The sequence below is a fragment of the Panulirus ornatus genome, chromosome 70 (assembly GCF_036320965.1).
Source record: "Panulirus ornatus isolate Po-2019 chromosome 70, ASM3632096v1, whole genome shotgun sequence".
NCBI lineage: Eukaryota > Metazoa > Arthropoda > Malacostraca > Decapoda > Palinuridae > Panulirus > Panulirus ornatus.
Window position 1 is genome coordinate 11,984,522 of NC_092293.1, and position 12,976 is coordinate 11,997,497.

Genomic DNA, 12,976 nt, shown 5'->3' on the forward strand with positions numbered 1-12,976 from the left:
TAGGTCGGCAGAATTGTGACGACCGAGGCTGTGATGACATGGGTCGTTGACTGCGTTTGTTGTTCTGGTCGAGGCTCACGTGAGAATGAGTCCCATGTGTAAGGACACACATTCGCTTTATGTCCTGGTTGGCCACACCGGAAGCACGTCACTTTATGTGAGTGTTTGTCATCACTGAATCGCTGTATTTGACCATGAGAAGAATGATTGTGTTGACCACTAGAATGTTACGTCACACTTTGGGAAGCCGACACTCTCCCAGTGTCTTGGTGTTGGAATAACCACATTTCTTTTGAGTGTAATTCAACACTTTTGTTACTGACCCACAATGATGGGTCGATGTTCTCATTAAGTAACCGTCGTCTTACGTCTGGAGGTCAGGTCCTTGAGAATGAAGGTTATGTGTAATAAACGCATGAATGTTTGCACATGAGTTTCAGGATTCATCATGGCCGATATCCAGGGTAAGGATTCATAAGCCTGCCTAACTAATCTCATTCTTCCATGTAAGGTACTCCAGTGATCAGGGACTGACGTATCATCCAAGTATGTTGTGTTAAGAGCACGTAAAAGGACGTGTAGTAAACTATCTGAGAATGATTCCTCACAACCTGATGTAAACAACGTTTTAAATTCCTCCCAAGATGTACAGTTTCCAATGTCATCTGAGTCATAGACAACCCTAGCTTAATTGTTAGGCTGGTGGAAATCAATGAGGTTTTTAGCAGCCGATATAAGCGTTCTGTCTCCTGAATCACCATTATGTTCAACAATGTCCTCTGCATTTCTAATCCACCGATCAAAATTTGACAGTTTACCATCAAATAACTCGTGTGGTTCCCTAGCTTGTTTTAGTGTTACAACGGTTTTTAGTGAAGGAGTTTTTGTGAGGTGGCGGGGGAGGTGGGTGTGGGTGTGGTAACGTGTGAGAAGGTTTCTGTGGGTCATCTGTGTCACCAGAATCTGTCAAAACAACTTTGTGTGACATCGCCATTTTAGAAGGCTGGTTCCGTTTATAATAAGGGATTCTAGGTAAATTCCTAAGTACATATGAACCTTTACGATTACCGCGTGGAATTTCATCGGACTTGTAATACAATCTTACATAAAGTGTGTAAGTAATAGCCCCCAAAAATATCTAAAATATATTTAACTATATTGACCTAATACAAAATACACAACATGAATATCATTTGAAAATACTGTAATGTAATAAAGGCAATAAAAGGCTGGCATAACAGTATAACATATGAATACAAGACTCTGTATATGAGAGGTGCACATAATAGTATAACATATCAGTAATGGACTCTATATATGAAAGTAATCATCACTAAAATGAATAGTACCAATGTATGAAAACATAAGAAAGAATATATGCAAGAATAACTGAAAACTTAGATTAATTTACTAAACTACAAAGATGAATAATCATATTACCCAAAATATATAAATGTTTATATTTATAGACTAAGAACTAGTAACACACAAAAGGAGCATACCTCACAGAGTGAACCATTTTGACACAGTTCTTATCTGAATGGGAGATTCGCTTACGAAGGCGTCTTGGGTGTAGCAAGGTGGAGATGTGTGCAGAGTAGCGGCTCGCTGAGTGTAGCGAAATGAAGACGTGTGCAGAGTAGCGGCTCGCTGGGTGTAGCGAGGTGAAGACGTGTGCAGAGTAGCGACTCGCTAGCAGGAAAGTTGAGTGAGCGACAAGGGCTGGACCACGCGATGCTGACGTCTGGGATGTCGCCACGGCTGATGATGACGCGTCTCTGGAGCGGTTGACAAGATGACCTCCACGTTGGTGTTGGCAGGATGGCTGACCTTGCTTGACACGTCTGGATGTGATGACAACACTCCCCGGCGGTGGCGCTGTCTTGATGCCCTTGCAAGCGACACAGTGTCAGCAATGCTATAAAGGCGTATCTTCAATGCATTGAGGTACGGGTGATGGAGCACGTAGCCGGCCGTGGGTTCCGCCCTTAACGTCCACAGGAGGGAGCACCAGGACTGTGTCAGGTAGGCTTGTATGACTGCTGGCAACACCAGACGTAGAAATATGAAGTAGATGTGACGGTCGTGTGTGGTCACGTGGGTTCTTACGTCACTGCCACCATTTGTAAGGTTGAGTTGAGAGGAAGGAAATCAGGTCTTCTTCGTCTGTGGTACTCAATGAAGATCAGGCGGCCTTTGTAGATTTATTACAACAAAACGTGTACGTCCATCTGTAGTACTCTGGGCTATAGTCTTATGACACACTACGACACACTCTAGTGAACAGTGTGACGATGCTGGCCAGTGTGTCCCCTCAGGTCACACTGGCAGGGGTTATATGGGAGTCCGTCAACACCCATTCAACAACGTGTTCAAATAACAGATCAGCTCTTACGTGTTCAAACATCCTGATTAACAGTAGCCCGTGGGAACAGTGAGCCAGTGGCAACATGCACCTAACTCTATGGAACTCACAGTAAAATGATAATGACAAATACCTAATGAAAAATTAATGATAGTCTGCGTGAGTCTGACAGCTGTGTCTGGTGATGTAGCCGAAGAGGTGAAGTCTGAAGTTGTGACTGATGATGTAGCCGAAGAGGTGAAGTCTGAAGTTATGACAGATGATGTAGCCGAAGAGGTGAAGTCTGAAGTTGTGACTGATGATGTGGCCCAAAAGGTGAAGTCTGAAGCTGTAGTGTCTGGTGATGACTTGGCGGAGGATAGCGAGGGGTTCTGGCGTCTTGACTGATAGCCCAATGAAGGCTGTGGAGTCTGGTGACCCAACTGTCTCCGGGAATGTGTGGGGATGTGCCATATTATTACTGCATATTTCTATATAACGAGATATCAAGATCAATTGTAAATAACTATTTCATTCAGTTATCCAAACCATCCCTGGCTATATCCCACCATGAACAGTCATCTATGGCTATATCCACCATGGACAGTCATCTATGGCTATATCCCACCATGGACAGTCATCCATGGCTATATCAACCATGGACAGTCATCCATGGCTATATCCACCATGGACAGTCATCCATGGTAAAATGCCATTCTCAGTGGCGAGGGAGGATGACATGGTCAGGGTGTAGTGTCGGGACCCCAGTGGATGATGGGGGCCCCACAAGAGGTCATGATAGTAATAATGATAATTATGATATTGATATTAATGATAATAATATCATTAATGATAATGAAAAGACTAATGATATCAATAACATATTGATATATATGTATATATGGTGAATGATGATAATAATAGTATTAATAATAATAATAATATCAATAATATCAGGAATGATGGTAATAAAAATGATGACAATTGATAATAATGATAATAGATAATGATTATGATATCAGTGATGATATTTATGATAATAGTAATGGCGAGGTAGCGCCCGGAAAACTGACAAAAAAGGCCACCACATTCGTTCGCACTCAGTCTCTTAGCTGTCATGTGTAATGCAGCGAAACCACAGCTCCCTATCCACATCCATGCCCCACAGACCTTTCCATGGTTTACCACAGGCATTTCACATACCCTAGTTCAATCCATTGACAGCAGGACGCCCTTGCTGATGGTGTATTTGTACTGGAAAGCAACATTACAAGAACTGTTTGTTAAGAACATGTCTTAGATGAGCTAAGTTGGGAGAATAGGACAACACTAAACCTTTCGATTTATCCTTATTTGTCACATATTTGTTACCAGAAGCATAAAATGTCTTCCTAGCTTTCCAGTAAGCTTTATTGTGAGAGAGGAAGAATTGTGTTTTTCATGCCTTTAACTTTTACACATTCATAACCCACTGACTCTCGTGAGCAATTGAGGTTGCGCAACAATCAGAAGCAGGGTAGGTGATGGAGTGAGGGCTTCTTCGACGAGGCTGTACTCTTACACTCGTCGACTGATGATGGCATACAGCTGCACCGAAGGGTTAGTCCGGTAACACCCACATTGTCCTTCCATCAAATATATATATATATATATATATATATATATATATATATATATATATATATATATATATATATATATATATATATATATATATATATATATATATATATATATATATATATATATGTATATATATATTTTTTTTTTTTTTTTTTTTTATACTTTGTCGCTGTCTCCCGCGTTTGCGAGGTAGCGCAAGGAAACAGACGAAAGAAATGGCCCAACCCCCCCCCCCATACACATGTACATACACACGTCCACACACGCAAATATACATACCTACACAGCTTTCCATGGTTTACCCCAGACGCTTCACATGCCTTGATTCAATCCACTGACAGCACGTCAACCCCTGTATACCACATCGCTCCAATTCACTCTATTCCTTGCCCTCCTTTCACCCTCCTGCATGTTCAGGCCCCGATCACACAAAATCTTTTTCACTCCATCTTTCCACCTCCAATTTGGTCTCCCTCTTCTCCTCGTTCCCTCCACCTCCGACACATATATCCTCTTGGTCAATCTTTCCTCACTCATTCTCTCCATGTGCCCAAACCATTTCAAAACACCCTCTTCTGCTCTCTCAACCACGCTCTTTTTATTTCCACACATCTCTCTTACCCTTACGTTACTTACTCGATCAAACCACCTCACACCACACATTGTCCTCAAACATCTCATTTCCAGCACATCCATCCTCCTGCGCACAACTCTATCCATAGCCCACGCCTCGCAACCATACAACATTGTTGGAACCACTATTCCTTCAAACATACCCATTTTTGCTTTCCGAGATAATGTTCTCGACTTCCACACATTTTTCAAGGCTCCCAAAATTTTCGCCCCCTCCCCCACCCTATGATCCACTTCCGCTTCCATGGTTCCATCCGCTGCCAGATCCACTCCCAGATATCTAAAACACTTCACTTCCTCCAGTTTTTCTCCATTCAAACTCACCTCCCAATTGACTTGACCCTCAACCCTACTGTACCTAATAACCTTGCTCTTATTCACATTTACTCTTAACTTTCTTCTTCCACACACTTTACCAAACTCAGTCACCAGCTTCTGCAGTTTCTCACATGAATCAGCCACCAGCGCTGTATCATCAGCGAACAACAACTGACTCACTTCCCAAGCTCTCTCATCCCCAACAGACTTCATACTTGCCCCTCTTTCCAAAACTCTTGCATTTACCTCCCTAACAACCCCATCCATAAACAAATTAAACAACCATGGAGACATCACACACCCCTGCCGCAAACCTACATTCACTGAGAACCAATCACTTTCCTCTCTTCCTACACGTACACATGCCTTACATCCTCGATAAAAACTTTTCACTGCTTCTAACAACTTGCCTCCCACACCATATATTCTTAATACCTTCCACAGAGCATCTCTATCAACTCTATCATATGCCTTCTCCAGATCCATAAATGCTACATACAAATCCATCAGTGATGGATTGCGCAAAAGATGCTTGTGGCATGAGAAGAGTGGGAGGTGGGCTGTTTAGAAAGGGTAGTGAGTGGTGGGATGAAGAAGTAAGAGTATTAGTGAAAGAGAAGAGAGAGGCATTTGGACGATTTTTGCAGGGAAAAAATGCAATTGAGTGGGAGAAGTATAAAAGAAAGAGACAGGAGGTCAAGAGAAAGGTGCAAGAGGTGAAAAAAAGGGCAAATGAGAGTTGGGGTGAGAGACTATCAGTAAATTTTAGGGAGAATAAAAAGATGTTCTGGAAGGAGGTAAATAGGGTGCGTAAGACAAGGGAGCAAATGGGAACTTCAGTGAAGGGCGTAAATGGGGAGGTGATAACAAGTAGTGGTGATGTGAGAAGGAGATGGAATGAGTATTTTGAAGGTTTGTTGAATGTGTCTGATGACAGAGTGGCAGATATAGGGTGTTTTGGACGAGGTGGTGTGCAAAGTGAGAGGGTTAGGGAAAATGATTTGGTAAACAGAGAAGAGGTAGTAAAAGCTTTGCGGAAGATGAAAGCCGGCAAGGCAGCAGGTTTGGATGGTATTGCAGTGGAATTTATTAAAAAAGGGGGTGACTGTATTGTTGACTGGTTGGTAAGGTTATTTAATGTATGTATGACTCATGGTGAGGTGCCTGAGGATTGGCGGAATGCGTGCATAGTGCCATTGTACAAAGGCAAAGGGGATAAGAGTGAGTGCTCAAATTACAGAGGTATAAGTTTGTTGAGTATTCCTGGTAAATTATATGGGAGGGTATTGATTGAGAGGGTGAAGGCATGTACAGAGCATCAGATTGGGGAAGAGCAGTGCTTTTCCCTCTCTCTCTCTCTCTCTCTCTCTCTCTCCCTCTCTCTCTCTCTCTCTCTCTCTCTCTCTCTCTCTCTCTCTCTCTCTCTCTCTCTCTCTCTCTCTCTCTCTCTCTCTCGCTTTCTTTCTTCTCTCTCCCTCTTTATATTGATATCAGTCGGTCTCTCTCTCTCTCTCTCTCTCTCTCTCTCTCTCTCTCTCTCTCTCTCTCTCTCTCTCTCTCTCTCTCTCTCTCTCTCTCACGCCCTCTGTCTGACTGTCAGTCTGTCTGTTTGTCTTTCGGTTGTAGTGAAGATAAGCATGTAGTGAGGTTGGCCTCAGGTCAAACCCTACAACAGGGTTGTAGTTCCGCTGTGCATTTGTTGAGGGTTGAAGGTGACGTATGATTCAAGGTGTAGTGAAGATGCGTTGAAGGGTGTCTCCTTCTGCAGTGATGACCATGGCTGGCTGTACTAGTGTTGCAGGGGGAAGGATCATATTGCTGCATATTACTCGCGAAATATGGCGGGTTTATAAATCTATCTTCACACTAACGCCCTCTCTAAGTGTGTCTGTGGTTTACATACCTTCCAACCGGCTGTGACATGGCTGGCAAGTCTGCAGTATTTAAAGTTCAGCGCTTGAGAAATAGAAATAATGAATATCATTCGTAGGGAAGTAAAGGGAAGATGTCCATCATCCGCCCGCCACCCGTCCCTTGTAGACGTGTCGCCATCATCACACCTGACGGACCGACAGACAACTCCAGCCACCACCCTGGCCAACACCTCCACCACCACGATCCTGGGAGCAAATGTTCTTCGTTTCCATCGCTTTCCTGTTTAATCATTCCTTGCTATTTCTTCCTTATATCATTCCGACACATGCAGGTCATCGCGAAGTCACAAGCAGATAGCAGACTGGAGAGGCGATAACGGGGAAAACGTTAAATTTCTATACTTTTTACTTCATGTTTCCATTGAAAGGTACTTCAATTTCTCCAGAACTTGGAAAAAGGACCTTTCGCCTAAGAAAATAATAAATCTCTCAATCTATAATTCTATCTTAAATAGATAGAATTATAGTTCATCTATATGATCATCCAAGTTCATCTATATGATCACTGCACCCTTTATGTTCATCATCTGTTCACTAACCACTTATGTTCATCATCTGCTAAGCCCTACATCATGTTCATCACTTAATATTCACCACACTATAACGTTAATCATACGCTCTTTACCCACTTATGTTCAATAAATGTTCACTACACCCTTTCGTTCATCATATGTTCACCACACATTTACGTGACATGACATGTTCATTACTACCTAATGTTCATTATTTGTTTAATGCACCCTTTTCTTCACCATAAGTTAAGCCCATCCTCACCTTTATCATTGAATGTCCACTACGCTTATGTTCATCTCAAATTCATGACATGTTCGCAACACCTTTGTGTTCCTTATGTCCTTAGGTTTCTATCTTAGCCAGAGTATGTTAACTGTTTCTATCTTAACTACATAACACCACTATATATGTTAACTGTTTCTATCTTTACTAAATACCACCATATTTTTGGCTCAACACGTATATGAAATTGATGGGTCTAGTCAAATCTCATCAAAGGACAATAACATATACCCCTCCTATGGACCGAGTTACTCGAATCGTCGAAACCCGAAGAAGAGCGAGCCACTGGGAGCGTCAACAGGCTATTGCGTGGCGTGGCCGGCACACCGTTCGTCGGGAACGCCGTCGCACTCGTCAGGAGCATGTGGTGGACGAGCGGCAGGCGAGAGTGAACCGCCTTGTTGCTGCCCGCAATGCTGCCGCTCTGCGGGAGAGACTTGCAGCTCGCGGGATACAAATACTAGTCACCTGTGGGGACGTTGTAGACTCCCCCAACACCGTGCAACAACCCACCCCACCAGCAACTGCAGTCGAGGCCCAACTCATCCACCCACCAACTGCATCCCCCCCTCCACTCGTGGCCCAACCCACACCTCCACCAACTACATCCCCCCTTCCAGTCGTGGCCCAACCCACACCCCCACCAACTACATCCCCCCTTCCAGTCGTGGCCCAACCCACAAACCCACCAATTGCATCCCTCCCTCCACTCGTGGCACAACCCACACATCCATCAACTGAATCCCTCCCTCCAGTCGCGGCCCAACCCACCAGCTCACCAACTGCCTACCCTTCCCTAGACGTGGCCGATCTCAGCTTGGAGGCAGACCTTCAGGACTACATCCTCAGCGAGGACCAGTTAAGGTGGATTCGAATCGTTTCCGATATTGGCGAGGGCGGCAATGGATCAGTTCAGCTCGTTCGCTTCAATTATGAATATAGTGTCCTTAAAACCATGAAGAAAAACGACGCGAGGTACGCTCTCCTTCGCGAAGCTGACATTCAGATCTACCTGTCCGGCGCTGGAGGGGCCCCATTGGTCAAGGGTCTGGCTTTCCATCCAGCAAGACTCCTGATGTCCTACACTGGTCAAAACTACGTCAGCTACTTAGAAAACTGCAGCGGCCAGGAGGTTATTGAGTCTCTCATCTCCATTGGGAAGAGACTTCAAGAAATTCATGATAAGGGGGTCATTCATCTTGACTTCAAGATGAATAATGTTACCGTAACCCAGACCCGCCACCATGGCCCAGTCTTCCATATCATCGACTACGGTCTGAGCAGTTACGCTGGTGACGTGCCTCCTATAACAGGTGACCCAGCGCAATGTCCCTGGATAGCCCCCGAAATCATTGAGGGAGAGCCAGTTGCTCCCGCTAACGACGTCTACTCCTTCGGGTAACTCATTGCCCAATTGGCTGAGGATCAGAAGGACGACGGAGTCCGACACCGCCTGTGCCAGCTTGTCCATCTCGCCACTGATATTGACCAATTCCAGCGCCCCAGTCTGCTTTCTTTGATCCGACACTTGAAGGTCATCGCAAAGTCCCAAACAGATAGCAGAGTGGAGAGGCGACATCGGGGAAAACGTTGAATTTCTATACTCTTTACTTCATTGACCAGTACCCACGCCCCCGCCTGGTTCGAGACTTGAAGGTCATCGCGGAGTCCCAAGCAGATAGTAAACAGTACTGATTGGAGACGGCGTCGGGGAAAACGTTAAATTTCTATACTTTTTACTTCATGTTTACATTGAAATGTACTTTAATTTCTCCAGAACTTGGAAACAAGGACTTTTCGCTTAAGAAAATAATAAACCTCTCAATCTATAATTAGGTTCGGTAAAATGCCATCTGCTGGCTATGTGCGCCTGTTGGGAAATGACCGGTGTAGACCCCGTTGCTCACCAAAGTGAGACGAAGGGTATTCGAGTACATAGTATTCGAATAACGTTATTTCCTATTTTGCCAGGCTCATAGCCTAGTGGTAGCATTCCCTCCTCTTACACAAGGGCGCCGGGTTCGATCCTGGCTGTTGGAGATTTATATGTATGTATGTATGTATGTATGTATGTAAGATGTAGATAAGTAAAGGAGTAAGTATATATACTCATATAATGAACACTAATGGAAAAATTATCCGCGTGTTACTTAGAAATATCATTTATGAATTAAACTAAAGTATTTTTCAGAGAAAATATATATTGATATAAAAAACAACAAACAATCAAGTTTGATAAACTAGAGTTCATTAAATGACAAATAAAGAATATGATATGTGAATTTCAACAATTTTATTAACATCACAAAACGAAATACATAACCCAAACAATATAAATCATCAAAAGTTATAAAAAAGAAGACCTCTCATGACGTAGGCACTTATAGTATCGGCGGAATCCGGTAACACCTCTTGAATAGCATATGCAAGACGGAGTAGAGTGGCTAGGGTCAGAAGCATGTTCTCCACTTCAACTGACTAATGATATGTTTAGGATAAAGGCAACACAAACCACATACATCGATTGTAAGGATGGAATCAGGGATGAAACATCTATAACTAGAAAGGTTAAAGATACAAAGATGATGAAATACCTTTACCCGGGATCAGTAGCACCTGTGGTAATGGACACACCTTTGTAATGCTTGATCACTTACAACTGATCAACTTTAATACGAAAGTCTTGGGTATTGTCCCTCAGGAAAACTTTTTATGAATATTTATAAAACACATACATATGTTAGATATACACTATCTCTAGAATATAGCTTTATCCGAGACGTGTGACACCTGTGTGGATAGACACAGCTTTGTAATGCATGATCCATTACACGAAATGAACTTCACTAACGAAGAGTTATACAACGCGTCGTTGGAGAACATTAATCAAATACCTATACAGAATTTTTATGTAAGATAAGAAGCATTTCTTGATAGTAAACATAAGAAATGATGATGAAAGATCAGGGACGTAGATGTAGATATTTTGTTCAAAGATAAAATACTCCTGCCTTAAACTAACTCATTGTATTGCATTTTCACTTAGATACCAACATGATAATGCGTTCTGTTCTTTAAAATCAAATTCTTATGTTTCTAACATGTTTTTATTATATCTTATATAATCTTAAGGATTCAGGCTTAAAGATCTTGGTTCTGAACAACCATTATAATGCAACACAATACATATTTATCATAAACTAATAATCTATCACAATAACCATTATGTTTGTACCAGATTCTTTAAGTCCTCAGTCACTTTTGTTAATATATAAGAGACTTTTTCCGCCACTGACAAGTGGCTCCGTGGTGTAGTGGTTAGCACATCTGCCTCATAAACAGTTGGTCCGGGTTCGATTCCCGGCGGGGCCTTTGTTTTCAGTATTTTTTTTGTGATCGTAAATACTCGTAGGTAGGTTCTCTCTCTCTCTCTCTCTCTCTCTCTCTCTCTCTCTCTCTCTCTCTCTCTCTCTCTCTCTCTCTCTCTCTCTCTCTCTATCAGCCGACAGGCAAGTTGAAGAAATCTGGAATTCATCCTTTAGAAATCTGGTATACGAAGAGAGGCTATAATGATTGGATCTCTTCTCCCTTAAGACACGTTGACTTCGCAGCGACTTGATCCAAGTGTTCAAAATTCTGAATAAGTTCAATAAAGTAAACCTCGAGCATCTTTTCGAAATACAAGAAAATGCGGTTACCAGGACAAATGGAATAAAACTCAAAGCTAAATAATGTAGTACGGACGTGGAATAAAGTTTCTTTTCCTATAGGTGTGGTTTAACACTGGAATAAGTTACCGTCAGACATAGTGAATGCTAAAACCATAAATACTTTCAAAAGTCGTTTAGAAAAATATCTTATAAAGTCAGGTATACTTTGAGGAAAATGCCAGAAATAAACGGATAAACGACAGCGATAACGGGGTTAATAGAAGGGTAATGTGCAGAATAAAGTTATCTAATTTGTATACACCATCACTAATGATAGGATTATAATTCTTTGTGTATTTAATGATAGAAGATCCAATGATATTTCTAGTGGTAATAGAGCTGGAGTAATCTTCTATTATCAAATACACAAAGAATTATAATCTCAATATCAGTGATGGTCTATACAAATTAGATAACTTTAGTGTTGATAAAATTTGTAAAATGATAAGTTTATGATACGCTCGTTCTCTGTCTTGGTCAATCACATGTTTACCAAATGGCGTCCTAGCTACGTCTCTTCCTTGTATATCAACTGACTGTTATATATCTCTCTTGTGTCTCCCCGTGGACTTATCGGAATATCTTGATCACGCTCAAAATTGTGATCCTTTCCAATATATATATTATTTTTTATTTTTTTTATTATACTTTGTCGCTGTCTCCCGCGTTTGCGAGGTAGCGCAAGGAAACAGACGAAAGAAATGGCCCAACCCCCCCCATACACATGTATATACATACGTCCACACACGCAAATATACATACCTACACAGCTTTCCATGGTTTACCCCAGACGCCTCACATGCCCTGATTCAATCCACTGACAGCACGTCAACCCCGGTATACCACATCGCTCCAATTTACTCTATTCCTTGCCCTCCTTTCACCCTCCTGCATGTTCAGGCCCCGATCACACTAAATCTTTTTCACTCCATCTTTCCACCTCCAATTTGGTCCCCCTCTTCTCCTTGTTCCCTCCACCTCCGACACATATATTCTCTTGGTCAATCTTTCCTCACTCATCCTCTCCACGTGCCCAAACCACTTCAAAACACCCTCTTCTGCTCTCTCAACCACGCTCTTTTTATTTCCACACATCTCTCTTACCCTTACGTTACTCACTCGATCAAACCACCTCACACCACACATTGTCCTCAAACATCTCATTTCCAGCACATCCATCCTCCTGCGCACAACTCTATCCATAGCCCACGCCTCGCAACCATACAACATTGTTGGAACCACTATTCCTTCAAACATACCCATTTTTGCTTTCCGAGATAATGTTCTCGACTTCCACACATTCTTCAAGGCCCCCAGGATTTTCGCCCCCTCCCCCACCCTATGATCCACTTCCGCTTCCATGGTTCCATCCGCTGCCAGATCCACTCCCAGATATCTAAAACACTTCACTTCCTCCAGTTTTTCTCCATTCAAACTCACCTCCCAATTGACTTGACCCTCAACCCTACTGTACCTAATAACCTTGCTCTTATTCACATTTACTCTTAACTTTCTTCTTCCACACACTTTTCCAAACTCAGTCACCAGCTTCTGCAGTTTCTCACATGAATCAGCCACCAGCGCTGTATCATCAGCGAACAACAACTGACTCACTTCCC